The 17,578-nt window shown below is 47.8% G+C and overlaps 1 protein-coding gene across 1 annotated transcript in view; it reads right to left on the bottom strand.

Moving 5' to 3' along the window:
• Positions 1-14,691, bottom strand: part of SLC45A4 (solute carrier family 45 member 4) — an 88,193-nt gene extending 73,502 nt beyond the window's left edge. The window contains exon 1 of the mRNA XM_033011769.2: positions 14,605-14,691. The gene's annotated coding sequence lies outside the window, so the exon portion shown is untranslated. The remainder of the gene's footprint in view (positions 1-14,604) is intronic.
• Positions 14,692-17,578: the final 2,887 nt, after the last annotated feature.

Here is a 17,578-nt window from a genome sequence, read left to right as displayed (position 1 = left end):
TGCTTTCCTGCTGTTCTTCTTACTTGGATAATCCTATCAGTTCAACAGCTTCTTTCCTTATTTATAAAGGGAGCCTGGTGACTAAGCTCCTAACTTAAGTACCTCAAAGACCCAGGGCTGCTTTGGTAGGACCAAAAGTTTTGTATTATTGGTTTTATTTCTCATATTAATAGTGAATAAAATGCAGCAGGGAATATTTTCTGAATATGTCAGGATAAAAATAAAGATCCTTTCTCCTTGAATAGGTCTCAGCCCATTTTTCTGGACTGTAATGCATTTATTGCAGACAGATGCTCTCCATAAGGATGTCTTAGCACTCACCTGGGCCAGAGCACAAAGATGACAGAAGCTCAAAAGGCGTCTATTTGAATGGAGATTATTTACAACCTCGAGAACAGATTTGAGAAGTTATGGCTTAAGATAAAGAAGTTCATAAAACTGAGAAGAGAGAAAGTTCCTAGCAATGAGGTTATTTGGGAGGTTTAACAAGCTCCCCTGGGAAGCACTGTTGCTGCGGAGAACTTTAAGAAACCAGGAGAAATGTTTTTTAGGAGCTTGGCTTTTTCCTTTCAAGTAATCAGTTGCATTTCTGTCAAGAAAAGGCCCTCCCCAGACCCAATTAAACAAGAACTGGCCTGAATGGATTGCTCCAAATTTGAGCGAAATATTTTTTTTCCAGCTGGCAAAAGTTTCATGTATTTTCCTCACTCCTTTTTTTTTTCCCTCTTAGTGGTTTTGGTCAGACCAGAAGCATATGTTGCAGAATCTGCCAGAAAAAATGTTTTCACAATTGACATTTTCTGAAATGCCTTTCAAAAATTGCCAGTCAATGCCCTTGAAGACAGAAATCCTCTCTTCAATGATACAACGGGTACAGAGCATACAGCACCCACCTCCTGTTTTTTCTTATCGTCAGACCTGAACTGGAGACCTGCTGGTGCTGGCTCCATAGTTCAGTTTGTCTTTCATCTTTCTTCTGCGATGCCCAACAAGCCCATGACATTGCCTTTAGAGGTTTATTTTTCGACCCCTGATGAGCAACACTGTTCTCCATGATACCTCAGTGTAGTCTGGTGAGGCTGTGGTTGGAGCACGGCTGGAGAAGTTCAGAGGAGTATTCGGGGACTATGAACTGAGCTGAAATCTATTTTATTTTCTTCTAATAAATAGTCCTGGAAATCACCTGTCAGATGGCCTGGTCCTTTCATATTGATCTTCAATCAACCTGCTGCAGAAGCTCTTTGGACAAGTGTGTTTTGTAGAGGATGTCAGCTTTATGTCATCCCTTCTGGCTTGTTTTGAACTTCACTTGGCAGAAATGAGAGATGCTGCTGTACTGCTTCTCTTTTCACTCCTTTCCCTTGCCCTGCCCCGCTTACTGTTAATGAAGTATTCCCCCAGACTGTTTCTTCCTATAGGTCTGTGCTTTGCTGTTGACTGCAAACTTCAACCAGAAGTTTTCTTGTGGTTTAAGCAGATACAAGGTCTCTTCACCAAGAGGATTTATTTAAATACCACAAAACCCATATTCCAGATGAGCCACTTGCAAATCTCCTCCTCTAAGCATGTATTTTAAGAAACTTGCAGCATTTTGCTCACTCTGTGATTTTGCACTCCCTTTGAAATGCAGCTGAAGCCAAGAGGTTTAAAAGTTGTCAAGAAAGGGGGCATGCAGTGGGACCAACCTCACATCCATGGAAAACTGGCGTAAAATTCAGAAAGAGGGACAAGCCTATAAACTGGAGTACCCATGTTTCCAGGGCTTGAAGGCAGAGGCTGCATTTGCACACATGCTGCTGTGCATTGCCCCAGCCCTCTGAGCTCTGTCCGAATTTTGCACTTGAAGCCAGCCCCTGAAGAACTTACTGCTGTGCAGACCTTTGCTTTCGATCTATACGTGACAAAAAAAATACAGAGCTGGTTGTAGCAGTCTTCTGGCAACCGTGCTGTTAATGACAGGAAGAAAGTGGAGCTGGTTAGCTGATCCATGACCATTTCCAACTCAGCCCGTGATATATTGTTTAAACCACAAAAAAACTTCAAAAAGATTTCAGGCATTGCAGGAACGGATATTCCACCACCCATCTCACTGGCGGTTTGCATGATTTACCTTTTTATAGATCAGAAATAGTGAACAGGTGCAGAAATTCCCATTACTTTCAGAATACAAGATAGTTTCCGTGTCTGTGTGTGTTGCATTCATTAACTTTACTTTCTCTCTAGTGACCTATGAGTATCTCTTGTCTCATGGAATTGAGTGTTGTTTGCTTGTTCACAGTTTCCTTTCCTTCCGTTATCCAGCAAAGAAAGTTTGCTTAAGTGGCTTTTGTGAACTCTTTCAAGATCCCCAGAAGGATGATACAGGAAACAGAGAGTTTCCTTTCTATACAAACTTCTAGGGTGTTCCCATAATAGCCTGAAATTTATCTGCACTCGACAGCCTGCAATTGGAAAGAAATTAATGAACTGTCAAGGGATCAGGCAAAACACAATTAACGTATCAGGGAAAGGAGAGCTTGGAACAAAAAAGAATACTCCACTTACATAGCACCTTTTATCCCATGTTGCCAAACACTCTCCGCTATGTTTCCAATTATTTTACAAGTTGGCCATGCTTTAACCATTCAGCCTGAAATTTTCCATAATTGTTCCCTGCCTCAAGTAGAATACATTTTTCGAAGAGGAGTGAAGAGGGAAAAGTTACACAAAAAAGCCCTCTTAAAAAGATGCCTTCATATTTCACTGATATGAAAGCTAAAGAATTATTTTTATGAATGTTTAAGCTTTCTTCCCCTTTATTTTGAAGAGCACTTTTGCACCGCAGGAGGCTGGAACAGCAATGAGACACTTGGCACAGAAGCAGTGCTGGGGATCAGACTCTGTCGCTGTCTCCGTGAAAATGCATCTGGATTTGTCCAAATAATAAACCACAGACAAACCTCTATTGGAATGTATTAGAGGCAGGCTTGTGCCTTTTTTTTTTATGCCTTCTGTCTGCTGTGCCCATAGTTTCTGCAGCCCCCTAAAAGCAGCCCCCGTAAGCAGAACATCTGGACAGGGCGCCGACAAAATGGATTCTCATCTTTCACGATTTCACCCTGGGTGACCTGGCACAGTGGGGGAGATCTGGGAGGATTGTAGTACTGGGAGGGAGGGCAGGGCCTGTGTTGAAAGCTGACAAGGTAGAAATGTGAGTCATTAAAAGGCAAAGGCCAAACTGTAAAGAAACAATTACTTACATATTCAAAAAAAAAAAAAAAAATCAGATCTGGAAAGCGTGTTTGCCTGGTGGTTGACACTCCCTACAAAAGCACCATGTTATTCCAAAAGTCTCCCATGAGATGAATAAACCTTGCCAGGAATAATCACAGATCTGGAATTGTATAATTGCTCAACTAAACGCAGGCAGAGAACAGATAGGGAGCCTGTGCTTTTCTATTCCTGCCCACTTCCTTGATTTCAGGGCTGTGCAGTGCTCGGGAGCACTGTGGCTTATATTGGCTGGAGCAGTCAGGACACCAGAAAAAAAAAAAAAAAAAAGGCTTCTTAGCAACAGCTTCACAGCATCTGTTGTTTTTAACTCCATTCATAAAAGCAGTTAGCTGTGCTGCAGCAGGGCAGGCCGGTACGCTTAGCATACTCGTGTCTGTGAGCTGCAGAAAGCTCTTGACTTGCTCTGAGCTGAGCGCTGGCAGATTTCAGACCCTCCCAGCCCTAATCCAGCAATAAAAAAAAAAAAAAAAAAAGTCTTTAAACCACTTCAGACTCTAGCACTGCCATTAGTATTCTCCTGTTATGGAGATCAAAGGACTACAAAGGGCAGTGCAGTGAGGGGAATGAGGAGGGGCAGGCAACAGCTTCGCCTCCTCTCTTAGAGGGGTTTGGTCCATTTTCTCAAGCTGTGGAGACCAAGTTTGGGGAGCAGATGCTGTGGCAGCACAGCTTGGATGGTTTGGCAGCACACCGGCACTCCCGTGTCGTGGGAGTCAAGGCATTGCATCAGGCAACGTTAACAACAGGGCTGTGGTGCCTTTATTTTAATGATAATTCCTGGCTAATCAAAAATCAGATACTTAATCTGCTGCAGCCTGGAATGACAAGCCCATATGCAGAGTGACCTGTACCTGCATGACCACAGGCAGGAGCTGATGTGAAAATTGTTTGGGTAATAGCAATTAGCACAGCAATATTTTTTATTCATTTTCTAAAACAACTTGGGGAAATTAATAATTTTTTTAAATTAAGAAACAAGATTTGCCACTTAAAATCAAAAGCCTTGTGTTTACTGAGAAAGCGCTGTCTTTAGTGACAAAAGCTTATATTTTTTTTCAAACCAAAAAATCCTGTAAAACAGTACTATTTAAAATAATTTATGAGAAAAAGAGATTCTGCTATAAAACCTCATGACGCAGCGAAAGAAATTGAGGAGGACAGTTGATCTGAGATTTTACATACTTGAAAGGTTTGGAAACAAGAGCATGGTGGATCTCTGCTGTGTTTGCCTTGCAGGAGGGAAGGTTAAAAGGGATTTGATCGGTCCCCAGAAATACCTGTGGCAGAAGAAAGTGCCAGGTTTGAGCAGACTGCCTGATCTATTAGGCAAAGCACTACAAGAGCTGTTTGCTGGAGACAGAAACTAGAGATGTTCCTGCTGGAAATAAGGATCAGAGGTTAATTAACTGTAGGAACATCCTACTGAGGAAGCTGTCCAGCGAATTCCTGTATGACAGCTTAGGGGCATTGCCATCAGATGTTTTAGGTGTCCAACTAAGCTGCTCACCACGTTGTCGTGGAGATAACCTGCTTTTCTGCTGATTACGGAGGGATGGCAGGGCTCCTGCCCCAAACCTCAGGGCTGGGAACACCTCCTGGGTGCCTGCTGCAGGACTGTGCCCTACTTTTGTGTTTCGCAGTGAAAGAAAGTCTCTGGAAAAAAGCAAAACAAGGACAAATTTGTGCACCTCCACTACTCTGTTTTCATTTACAGCCAAATTCTGCCAAACTTTTGAGTGTCTATTTCAAACTTTTATTTGCTCTGCCCCTGGGCTGTTTCAGTGCTGGGGTACGTGTTCTTTTCTTTTTTTTTTTTTTTTTTTAATTTTAATAGCAGTCTTGTGGCTGTTTCACAGTCCATCTGATGATACACTCATCCCTTTGGACAAAACAGAACTCTGAGCTGAGCACAGACTACGTGCAAACACCACTGTGTGAGGGTTTAGAGCCTGCCCCATGTCCAGGGGAGAAGGTAGAAGAACGCGACAGACTTTTCTTGGCTGCGATCCTGTGGCTCAGCCCGTAACTGCCGGCTGCGGAAAATTAATTGATGGGCCCTGATTTCCAAGGAATGGCCAGCAAGCTCACGGTTGTGAGGCTGTAAGGGCACAGCCTTTTCCTACTTGCAGCCAGCACACATGACAGCTTTGCTTGTCCCCTCTTCAGATGTCACCAGATCACGCGTGAACACACCGTGGGTGGGGGGATGCCCTGGCTGTGCTCAGCATGGTGCCATCAGCTGCCCGGCCTGTTTTCTTGCATAAATCTATGAATACAGCCTGACGGTTGCCCGAGGTGTAACTTTAAACCTGCTCTTTGGAGACACAGCTCCTGGCTGAACTCCCCTTGTCCTTTGCAAGGCTGAGCAAAGGAGTTTGTTTAAACCACCCTTGAAGGCAGCATTGCCCTGTGTAGCGCTGCGCAGGGAGGTGCGTGATGTGTCTCGGCTGAAGGTACCGGCATCTTCAGCCACCCTTCTGCATCTCCTTGGTGGTCAGCCCAGCTGAATGGAGACAAACTGCATGCAAAGAAATTCCATTTTCCCAGGCATAGAAGCCAGAGCTGAATCTTTTTGGACATGGAGAGCCTGGGCTTGGCATACATTGAGGCCTGTCCCTGGGCAGTTTAATCTCACCAGCCAGAAGCCTCTATGGATTTACACTTCCATATGCAACCGTTTGATAATCACGTTGCCATGGTTACATTTGAATCTTGCAATAAATGTGTAATTTCACACATTTACATCAAAAGGAACTCCAGGACATACAACTGTGTTACAAAGCAAGCTGAGCTCTCTCCATAAGCACTTTCCATTTTTAACACCATATTATTGTACTCATTGTTTTTTTTTTTTTGGGGGGTGTGAGGGCTATAGGGCACATTTGGCAGCCTGAAGGTCAAGTTCTTGAGGTCTTGTCTACACTAGAGCCTCCCCAAAGCTGGTGTCAGGGCAGTTGCCCTGCTGGGGTCTAAGCAGCCATTTTCAGGGCAGCACTGGTTCAGCAGCCACTCCTGCTGCCAGCCTGCCTGGGAACTGCAGGGCACTGAGATCTTTTGCAATTAAAAAAAGGCGAAGGTGAATACAAGGCCCTGGTGTGCCTGAATTGCGGGGAGAAGGACTGAGGAAGAGGAGTGGAGCGTGAGGCTCTGCTCAGGGGTCTGATACTCACCTCTCTTCCCAGTTTGGTCCCTTCAACCCCTTTTCAGCCCAGTCATCTCCTATCTTTCTGGCTCCTTGTCTCCTCTGCCAGCAGGACTGCTCCTTATCTCACCAGCCACCTTGTCCCAATCTCTGCCCCGCTTCCCCCAGGCTACCTGCCCATCTGTCCCTCAGGTGCCTTCTCCCAAGTGCTCTCCTGCTTTTGATGACTCCTTGTCCCACAAACACCCACTCTTAATCCCATGGGTAGCTCTTGTTTTGGTCCGTGCCTCTTTCTCTGCCTCTGACAAGAGGCAGCAGGCAGGTGAGGGTTATTTAGAGAGGGGCAGGTAGCAGGGGTAGCAGAGAAGAGGCTGCACCCAGGGTACAACTTCAGCAGCAGTTGAACGCGGTGGTGGATGGCAGAGATGCACCCACTGAGCATCAGATCTGGAGAGAAATATGCATCCAGACTCCATCCCTGCTGATTTAAACAGATTTTTCAGGAACTCGAAACTTGGACAGTTCTGCCTTTGTTTTTTTTTTCCTATAGCAACAGCAGCTGGAACAGTGTCAGCACCAAGGCAGGGCTGCAGCTGGGCTCCTTGCTCAGAAGCAAAGAGGTGCTGGAGAGTCTTTAGCACTAACAGAATATGGGCAGAGTAAAGGTTTTGCCTCGCTCCATGAATTTATTGTTGTGTAGAGAGGAAATCTGACTGAGACAAGTGCCCAATACTGACAATTTCTGTGTGAGAAACTGGAAAAGTAAAAAAAATATTGGAAAAGCTTAAGATATTTTTTTTTCAGTTGTTTATACAATTGGAAAAGTTAAGTAAGCCTAATTATTGAGGTTATTGGTTTTAATGAGTCACCACCTTGCTATTATTATTCCTGGTTTCTGTTGCCATGGGATGAGAAGCTGCAGCTGGGCTAAACTGTGCTACACAACAAAACCTTTCATTTTCTATTCCAAAATTGAGATATAGGAAAATGGGTGGGCTTAGGCAACCAGGGGGACATGGGGAAGGGAAGTGATGTTTGCCAATATGTTGTGTGGCAACCTGCCTGTTGTGCAGATACTAGGGGTAAAGGTGGGTTTCTACCAGGGTCTGGGGGAGGGGAGGAGGGAGGGCTGTCATAGAGTTGAATTTTGGATGTTTCTGAGGAGCCCTTTCAAGGACACGTGGTAGGAAGTGTGAGGAGGTTGGCCACAGAGGTTGCCATCATGGGCTGGTTGTTGGTGGGAATGGCCGTGGTCAAAAAAGTCACAGGGCTTTGAGAGTGAAGACATGAGTTTGATGTTATGGGAAGGGAGGAGCCAGTGGAGGGATACAGACTGGGAAAGAGGACAAAAGGAGAGGTTAGGGAAAAAATCCTGATGAATAGGTAAGATAGAAGCATGATCAGGGCCCATGGAAGGTACTTTAGTAACAAAAGAAGGAAGAGGTATGCAAGAGATTTATCTGCAGGGCTGGAGAAGCTGGGTTTGAAAAAATCCACAAGGTTTAACTGCCACCTAAATTCATGGACCTTGAAAGAGAGGTATGAGGCAGCATTCAGGAGCTGTGTCTACATGGCAGGTAACACATCATGTTGCCCACTGTGTTTTTAGAATATCTAGAGAGAAGGCTTGGGAGGAAAGGGATGTCAAAAACTCTGTTTTATCCAGGCTGAGCTTTAGATAATAATTAGACATCCGTGAGATGTCCCGTCACCTGGGAGGATTGCTTTCAACTGACCTTTTCTCACTCAGAGCTGAAACAAGCCTGCAGGAGGACTTGAGATTTATCTGAAGGAGTGTGTGCTTGTGTGTGTGTTCGTGTGTGTGCTAACTCCAATCTGCTGTTCGGATCAGGTGGCACCACGAGCCCGTGGGGTGGAGGCAGGAACCTGCTAACCCGCAGCGTTTCATCGATTGGTTTCAATTGATCAGTTGTGTAGAAACAAAGCAAACGAAGTTTCCAATCTCTTGGATGTTGCAGAGGGTGTCAGGTTTGCTCGCAGCAAGTTCATCTTTTTCAGCTGATCCTGCACTTTTTGTATTCTCTCCAGGATGGCAGAGAAAAGACTTTTTTGAGATGGCCTCAGAAACAAAAGGGAAGATCTGCTAGAAGAATGGACTATCAGACAGATTTTCTCTCCCTCTCAAATGCATACAAGGGCATCTACTAAAAATGCCATGGGAGCAAGCACAGGAGGAGTCTGCACAGAAGTGAGCTGCCCCGTGAGTGGGAATCCTTGAGTGTCACTGTCGAGCCATTGTGTTTTCTCCGGTGTGGTCCTTCCCTGTTAGCCCGACCAGAAGAGTGGCACAGTCTTTTGTTTTCAGGTCTGCCAACCCATGCACCTTAGTGTCCAAAGCCTGGGAGCGGAGAGAAACACCTTTCTTTTTATGGCATGGGCAAAGTGTGCCTCTCCTTTTCACAGCTACCAAAATCCGGCCTTTCCTGCTCAATTATCCATTTCCCAGTACTTCCCAGAGCTTGAATGCTGGACTCCACCAAGGCTCCAGAGGGAGGTTACGGTGAGTTTGCCTTGGCCGTGGATGACCGTCATTCTCTTTTGCATTTATTCCTCCTAGAGGATCGAGGAGGAGAAGGAAGGGGAGGGTGAGATACTGCTAAATCCTGTTCTTGGATCTCCCTTCGGCCAGTAGAAGAATGAGCTGTGTGCATAAATGAGCCCGAAAGACACCGTGGCGTGAGGCACATCACATCCAAGCAGGATGCGGTGGCCTCTTCCCAAGCGCCTGAGCTGCCACACGCTCCGGCCGTGCTCCAGCGGGCAGCACAGCCCAGGGACCCTGGGGACAGTGGCAGGGCTGCTGCCAAGGCACCGAGCTCCCCTCTGGGCAACTGGAAGACGGCGTAAACACAGGTCATGAATGCTGTCTGGAGCGAGTGACCTGGATGTGTCTGCCCAGACTTCGTACAAAGAGGCAACGTGGTCCCGGCTCCGTTGCTCATGGGGCTTTGTGCCGGAGGCTGAAGCGGGTACTGTACAACGTGTGGAGAGCCACAGCTCTTGCCCGGTCACAGAAGAGGCCACTGTTCTCCTCGGTAGCCAGCGCAGCTCTGCAAAACCATCTGCACAATAGACTTGTCAAAATGGATGCCAAGAGCATCCAGCCTCTCCGCCGTTACTGCCAAAACTTCCTGATAGCAGGCTGCTCTGCAGCTTAATGCAGCTCACTAAGGGGGAAATTCAGATGCTCAGGATGTTCAGACAAGAATTGCATAATATATTGGCAGTTGTCAGTGTTTTTTCACTCCCACAGCCACTTTATCTTTGGACTTAAGTGTGCAAATTCCCCCTTATGCAGCATTGCTGCTAGGGTTTTCATAGGTTGCTGAAGCAAAATTAAGCTGCATTTTCCTTTGTGTGTTTATCATTGTTTTCTCTGTTGGCTTGTGCATGTGAGAGTTGTTATCTGAAACTCTCTTTCCTCCCTGCCAAAGCACAGTGAGTCCTCTGGCAGTGATGCCCATGGACCACAAACTGAGAAGAGCCTGGCGCATCCTCTCCCTCTCCTTACAGGTATTTGCTCAATGTTCATCAATACAGCAGTCAAACATGGGAGTCCCCAGCTAATGACACAGTTGTGATCCCAGCCAGAAGCTGTGCTGCCGTGGCTGACAATTAGTCAAGGATCATGTCAAATACCCCAGAATAGGTCTGAAAGGACACGTACAGGTTATTCAGTCTGCCTCCAGCATTGCACAGGGACAGGGCTCAATCCACCTTTTCGTGACTGTAGGATTTGCTGCTTCTCTCCCTTGTAAAAGTGTGTGATGAAGCAGTTTTCCCTAGGCATTTGCCACTTCCGAGCATTATTTAGTGTGTCACATTGCAAATAAAGGAAAATACTCAATTTCTACTCGCTTTTTTTTTCTTTGATTTTTCAGGGGAGCTCAAGTTTTCTATCCCCCTGTCCTTTTTTGGCAGGTTAATATTAATGAACTTTTCAGGGTGACCAAATTCAATCAAGGAAGAACTAGACTATCAGTTTTCTACTGAATGAGACAACATGAAAAAATTTTGTTAGATTGCCTGGAATAAATAAAATTCTTCCTGCTGCTCTCCAAATCAGACCAATGTAGAGGGCACCAAGGGTCACACTAGCGGGAGAAGGCAGCACTGCTTTTGCTTCCCCCTCCCTCCTGCAATACAGAAATGAGGGACCTGGTGAGATTGCAAGCTCAGATCAAAAAGGAGTGTCTGCCAAGGACCAGAGCTGCTTCCCTAGAAACATCCCTCCAGCTATCCCATGTGGGAAGGGAGAGACTCCGACCGTTTCATTCTCTTACTTAGGAACAAATAACACATGTCCATCACTAACCAAGAAGTACAATTAATGTATCTGGTGATACATCCTGGCTGCCCTGAGGTACTGTTGTGCAGTGGAAGTTGATAAATTGGGACAAATAATGGCTTAAAACCTCCCTATTTTCACAGTAGCTCAAACTCCAGGTCAGAGCGGGCACAGGCTACAATGGGCCAGCAGTGTGTGGGATGCCACCCCTGACTTCACAGATGCTATACATTTTCCCTTCATGTCCCTTTTTTACCACCAATAATTTAGCTAATTTAGCGAAATATCATGGATGCCAAATAGGTAGTGCCAGTGTTGAAGGATCAGTGATGATTCTGCAGTGCAATCTATTGCATGGAAACTGGGAAGAGTCAACACACCCTTCTTGGGAAGACTGTTGCAGTGATAAGAAGAGGAAGGACACGTTATTAGACTGGTATATATGTGCCAGGTCAAAGGCTTCAGATTTCTGTAAAAAGGTGGGATCTTGTCTGGCTTCAGCAGAACTGGCCACACGAAATGGTTTCATGTTGGATTTTGTGTTTGTGAGGATCCACTGCTCAGACTCTGTGTTCACTAGCACAGAGACACTAAGTGATATGTGAGAGCCCTCTCAACACTTACGATCAGAAAAAAAAAAAAAAAATCTGGCACAAAATGGTAAATGCTGCTGTGCAGTGTTCAAGGAAAACCTGTTTGCATGGATTGTGCTGGAAAAATTGCTCAAGAACGGTGCATTCTCATAAAAAACTATCTGGCTGCTGTTCAGGGTAACGTTTTTGTGTTGGAGCTTCAGGCTATGTGGTTGCTTCAGTATATGCGTGCAGCCCCTGACAAGGCGTTTGCTTTGCGTGTGCTCTAATCCTCGTTGATCTGGGGTGTTGGAGGTCTTTGCCCTCACCTAGTTTTGGGTCTGGATCCGTCTTCTCAGAGCAGCTTGCACTGACACACAACTTCGTGGCAGAGAGAGGCACCTTGTAGATGTCACCCAGGAGGGCAGCTCAGCCAAGATGAGTTTGCTTAGTGGTGCTTGGTCCCCTCACGGGGGGAAGGTGGGAGGGCTAAATGCTACACTCATTTCAGTAGCAGATTATAACTAGGTTTCTGATCCCTACTAAGCAAAGCAGTGACCACGCTTCAGAGGTGGATGGAGATTCCTGGAGATCCAGATCATGAATCAGCCTAAGGTGCTGGGGGAAATAAATTACAGGAATGCCCAGTTGTTAGCTGGAGCCTTCTTCCAACCCTCCTTGACAAACTATCAATAGGCCGTGAAGGGACAGGCTTTACTCCATCTCCTTTTCCACGTTAGGTGAAGGCTGAAGGTGAGAGACTGTTGGAAGGTTTCCTGCAAGCCAGAGAGCTATAAGCCTTCCCTCATGCACCATTCTACCACCAGACCTCCAGCCTTTCTGACAATAGTGATCTTGTTCTATGCTCAGCTCCTGTAATCTTCAAGACTAGAAACATCAGCACAACTGCCACCAAAGCCTGCAGCAGTCAGCCCCTGTGGTTTCATAGGGTGAGGCTTAATAGGCATGTTTTAATATAGTTGCTCAGTACAGAGGGCCCTTTGTCCTCAACAGCATTGAACAAAATAAGACCATAAATTTAGTGCAAAAACCGTAGTGAAAGAAAATGAAGTAGCAATCCATGGCAGACTGCAGCTTCTGCAAAGGAAGTGCCCTGATGCTGCTGCATAGTTCGGTTACGATCAGTCCTGAAACAGCCACTGGGAATTAGAGCAGAGTAAAGTTATGCAGGAGGAAAGTTGTACTTTAGGTTCCTGTGCTACCGCTTTTAAAAAATGAGCCTTCACAGCAACTGCTCTTTTCCCTCTGGAAGGAGAGCTGAAGCAGAGTTTGCAGTGTGAAGCTTAATAGAGAAGTGGGGAGGGAACAAAAGTCCCTTTTCTTGCAAGCACGCAAAATCTCTCATTTGTGGCTTTGTGCGCTCACTGGCAAGCACAGACAGTGATGAGTTAGGGTAGGAAGCAGTCCCTGCCTCACACACCCTCACCCCCTCCACACCCCAGAAGCTGTCCCAGTACACAAAAACGCCATCTCTCCCTTCTGATCCCTGGTTGCCTCCTCTCCAGGAGGATTTGCTGCTACTTGCCTTCCTTTCCAATCTCCATCCTGTCCAAATCAACACCTCCAAGTCACCCTCCTTGGCATTTTCACTTTATCACCCCAGCTGGAGTTGTGTATCAACTCAGACCTCGTGTTCCTGCTGCATCCACGCAGGAGGTCCCCTGGTAGCGCCGGGCATTTGATGCCAGCTTTTGAGAAACAGGCACCAGTTTTAGTTATGGGATGCCCGAGACTGTGAGCACTGAACGCACCAGGAACGGTCGTGTTGATAAACCCAGCCGGGGTTCTCCTTTTAAAAGCACAGCCCTGTGTAATACCCATCATCGCAGCTACAGTAACACCATGGCTGCAAAATCGGACGCGGGGCACAACGAGCGCTTCACACCTCCTCCCCCCAAACACAGACACACATACGCACCCACACACTAAACCAGGGCGTTAAAAAACTCCCCTGCAGCTGAGCCGTTTTGCTTGCACAAACAGTGTTTCTGGGAAGGCCTGGCATTCAGATGGCAGGCAAGACAGCTGGTTTCAGCAGTGCCCATTGTCGTGGTGTCTGGGCTTTGTAAAACAGGCTCTTTCTTTGAAAATATTTTTTTTTTTTATTAAGACAAGAGAAGACCTCTAAGCTAAGGTCTCTCCCCTCATGACTATTTCAAAAGGCAAATTGTTCTGGACTGTCCTCCCCTGCCTTGAGATTATTATACCATTTTGAAACACCAGTCTGGTCTGGTAATTCTGCATTTTAACCAGTCTCCCAAGCTGCCTCCTTTAGGTGCCAGCAAACGTCCTCTTCCCAAATTAGCCCAACCAAAATGAGCTGCAGCAGAATCCGCATAATTGCTCTTCTTGATCCAAACAGCACCATTTACAAAGGGGACATTTCCTGCAGTAGCCAGACCTGCAGTGTTCATTATTATTAAACTAGAGGTTGCTGCAGTATCTTTATTCTCAGATACCACCTTTAATCTCACTTACTGCCTTTAGCAGCACCCACCAGCCGCAGCAATTCTGCAACGTGCCCTCTTTCCATTCTCTCCCAGGCAAGCAAGGCAAGAGACTCCAGAGAGAGCTGGCAGGGCAGGGGTGGTTTTCGGCAGTCACCCGGCAAAGAGCTGTATCCCCCCTTGGAGACTGGCATGCAACTTCCACCTGCCCTGGCAGGCGTGGAGCACTCACGTTGGCAGCAGCGTGGATCCCTTTGTACAGCTTAGCAGCGAGTCATTTTTAACCCCAGCCAGCGAATCTAAGCTGCTCTCCCCAGGGCTGAAACAGAGGTGCCTGCATGGCACCGAGGCATCCGGACGCTGGCTTGCCAGCTGACATGTCAAAGCAACGTCGTCGTTAGCAAAGATATCAACAACCCAACCGGCTGGCCGAGCAGCCCACACATCGGCAGGAGCAGCTCGCGCTGCGGTGTGGGATCCCTGCTATATGGGCAGGCAGCTCACGCCTCTGCCGCTGCTCTTGGCTTTGTGCAGCCCCGTCAAATTCAGCGTTGCAGGCTCGCCTTTTCTGCTGATGTTTAAAATAGCATCAGGAACGTTCCCTGTTGATTTCCCCCAGCAGTACTTGCTGAGCGATGCCGGGTACCACAGCTCCTGCAACCTGCCTCCGTGCAGTACGTTAAAAACATTTGCTTGCCTTCTCCCTCCAGGGGAGGTGGGGGGGAGAAAGCCCTGCAGACGTTTCTCACCCAGCTACCAGCAAATCCCGACCTGAGCTAATTCTGCCATGGCTGAAAGCAGAGGATGTTTGCAGTGCATGAAGCTGATTTGCTGACTTACCCTTCATCTCTCTCAAGAATGCCAGGTGAAGAAGCCGGCCTCTCGCTCAAGAAATAAACCACAAGAAGCCCGGCAGCAGCCACTGCAGAGCTTGCTCAGAAGTTCGCTCCCTCTGTCACAGTGTGTGCAGCTTGCCAGGTATAGCCTGGACGAGAACACCCCGTGCTTTTCCCAAGATGAATGAGATCAGCACATATTCAGGCAAGGAAAAAAAAAAAATAAAAATTCCCTCCTAATATATGTGATGGTTTATGACCCAGAGGTAAAGTATTGGTCTACAAGTCCCTCTGCTTTACAACTCAGGATTTTCTGGTGTGAATTTCACAGGGAGAGGAAGTTTCTCTTCTGCTTTTGGTGGTGTTAGATGCATGTCAAAAAGCAAGCAAATGGTATATCCATGGGGTAGGCAGAAACCCTGTCCTCAGCAGCATGAGATGGAGGGCACATGAAGGGTACCATTGCGAGGAGCAGAGATGCCTTAACGTGCACACTGATGCATTTTGACTCAAGCCAGTACCTTGCTGCTACAGGCTCCACGTGGTTTGAGCAGATTCTGACTCTGCTGGTCCTGGCTTTCCTGAGCAAGGTTGTTCAGATTAAGCTCTCTTCCAGCTGGCTGCTTCACGACTCCCCAGGTCGACAAAATGCTTTTCTGCTGCCAGGTCCTTCACATCAAGCATTTCTCAAGCCTCATCACCTGACTGTTGGGGGGCCGGGGGGGGGGGGGGGGTGTCACTGTGGTGAAGCCCTGGCGTGACAGGGAGGCATGGAAAGGGCGTGAGCTGCTTGGAGGACTCAGGTGCACTGAAACCTTTTGGTGGCAGGGAGTCAAACAGTGTCACGTACCTCTGGGGTCTCTGTCCTTGTGCTGGAGGGATCCTGTACTCCATAGTGCAAGAGAACCGTGGCATGGCCAGGAGTTTTAATGTCTGCCTTGGCCTCAGCTAACAGTTGGGAGCTTGCGTGGCACAAGGACGTGCCATTTTCCTTTAGTCTTGACTAGGTGAAAAGTGACTGCATTGGAGGAAAAAAGGGAAAAGTTAGATGATATGCTCAGTGTCAGGCCCCAAGGCTTGTGTGGCTGGGAACGCAGCTCAGTTCTCCGAGTCCCCATAGCTTTAGCTACAGCAAACCTCCTCCCTTCACATCTCCTGAAGCTCAGGACTAAGAGTCACTTCTGACTCTGCCATGGTACTGACTTCTGCCACGGACTCTGCAGAACCTTGGCTGCGTCCCTGCATCTCCCCAGCCCGCTCATCTGCACAAAGCTCCTGTGCAGCTCGTCCACGCAGGGAGCGGGTTGCCTGCCTCCCACGCCTGGCCTCCTTCCCCACTGACAGCCGAGACTGGGACGTGGGTTTTGATGTGGCTGAGACAGCCTGTATGAATAGCCTTACTACGGCAGGCTGCGGGGAAAGCCTCACTCCCTCTGGGTGGCACTTTAGCAGGATGCAGCAGGGCAACGTGCTGTGCTCTCCCATCACCGTCCCGAAGGCCAGGTTTGTGCTGCATCGGCAGGGCTTGTGGCTGGCTGCCAGCAGGACCCTGGGGGGGAAGGTTCTTCCCACCTGTGCTCAAGGTCTAGCAGAGCCTCGGGCAGTTCCTTGCTTGTCCAAGCAAGTTAGCTTCAGCTGTTGGATGCCCAGGGTGCCCCACGGGTGGTGGGAGAGCCAGGGAATGACGCAACCATGCAGGGCCAGAGAAGATGCAGGAGAAAAACCCATTCGGGGGCAAGCTTTGCAAAAGTCCTGGGCTGGGGACATGGTCCCCTGGGCCCAGTGACTTCTGAAGCCTCAGCAGGTCCTACAACGCAGAGGGGCAGTGCTGCATGGGTCCTTAGGAGAGCTGTGGGCAATGGGGATGGTGGACCTCCTGTCACCTCTGCAGACCTGCCTCTGCCTTCGGCCTGCGAGGCAGCCATGGGCATGTTTGGAAGTTACACGCAAGACTGAACCAACCTACCTCAGATAGGTGCTTGGATTAATTAGTCAATACATGTTAAGTGCTGCAAAGATTTAAGGCTCTGCTTAATTGTTAAGTAACTCAGTCATCAGTGGCTGCGTGGGTTGCCTGAGGCAGATAGTGGATGAATCAGCCAGTCTCTGGCAAGTGCAAGGAAAAGAGGGAGAAAACTTTCCAAGGCTGGGTGACAGGATGATGGGTTGGTTAGAGGACAGCAGCAATTATTGAGGTTGCTGGGACTGGGAGCATTTAGAAATAACTAAAAGAGAGGTCACATCCTGCGCAGAACAGCCTGCTCTGAGGAGAGCAGGGCTCTTAGGCTATGGAGGGGAAGGCAATGAATTCATAGCAGAAAGAGCTAAAAGGACCACGAGGAACTTCTTTGAGCTCTTCAGGCTTCTTATGGCCAAGTCTCTCTGAAAGAGGCGGGTTTGGAGCTGAACTGAAATGCTTTTGGGGATGTGAGACTGATTTGGGTAAAACGAGGAGCAGTTAACATGCCGTGGACTCACCTGTGCTCCCTTCAGGGTCTGGCCCCATGTTATATAGGCTTGGGTGGGCCATGAAATTGCTGCTGAGGGACCAACTTGCATCCTGCAGGTCAGTTCTCTGTGCAGCGGCACAAGTTGGGAGGTCAGGAGTGCCCAACAGGAACGCTGGTGCGGTACAGTCCATCCACCAGCCTGAGACATCTCTTCTGCTACCACACAGCCTGTCCCATCACTCAGGGGTGGGTTGCAGACCTGGACCCGTGTCCTCACTTCTGTGCTAGCAAATTCCAGCTTTCACAGTCTCTCCATTTTCCCCTACCCTTCATGCTGAGCTTTTCCCTCTGCTTCTCTCTAAGTGGGAACTACCCACGTATGCCATCAGCTCTGCTCCCAGAGACTGCTGCACAGGGGAGGAATGGCCTCAGAGCCAGCTAGCATTTTCTCCATCTGCTTGTGAAGAAATGTTCCCCTTGAAGGTGAATCTCACTGAAATTGTGGCTTTAATCCCAGAGTTAAGCCCT

Source organism: Tyto alba, unplaced genomic scaffold (assembly GCF_018691265.1).
Source record: "Tyto alba isolate M040663 unplaced genomic scaffold, T.alba_DEE_v4.0 Super-Scaffold_9, whole genome shotgun sequence".
NCBI lineage: Eukaryota > Metazoa > Chordata > Aves > Strigiformes > Tytonidae > Tyto > Tyto alba.
Note: the sequence above shows the minus strand (reverse complement) of the source record. Positions and strands in the feature narration are given on the sequence as shown.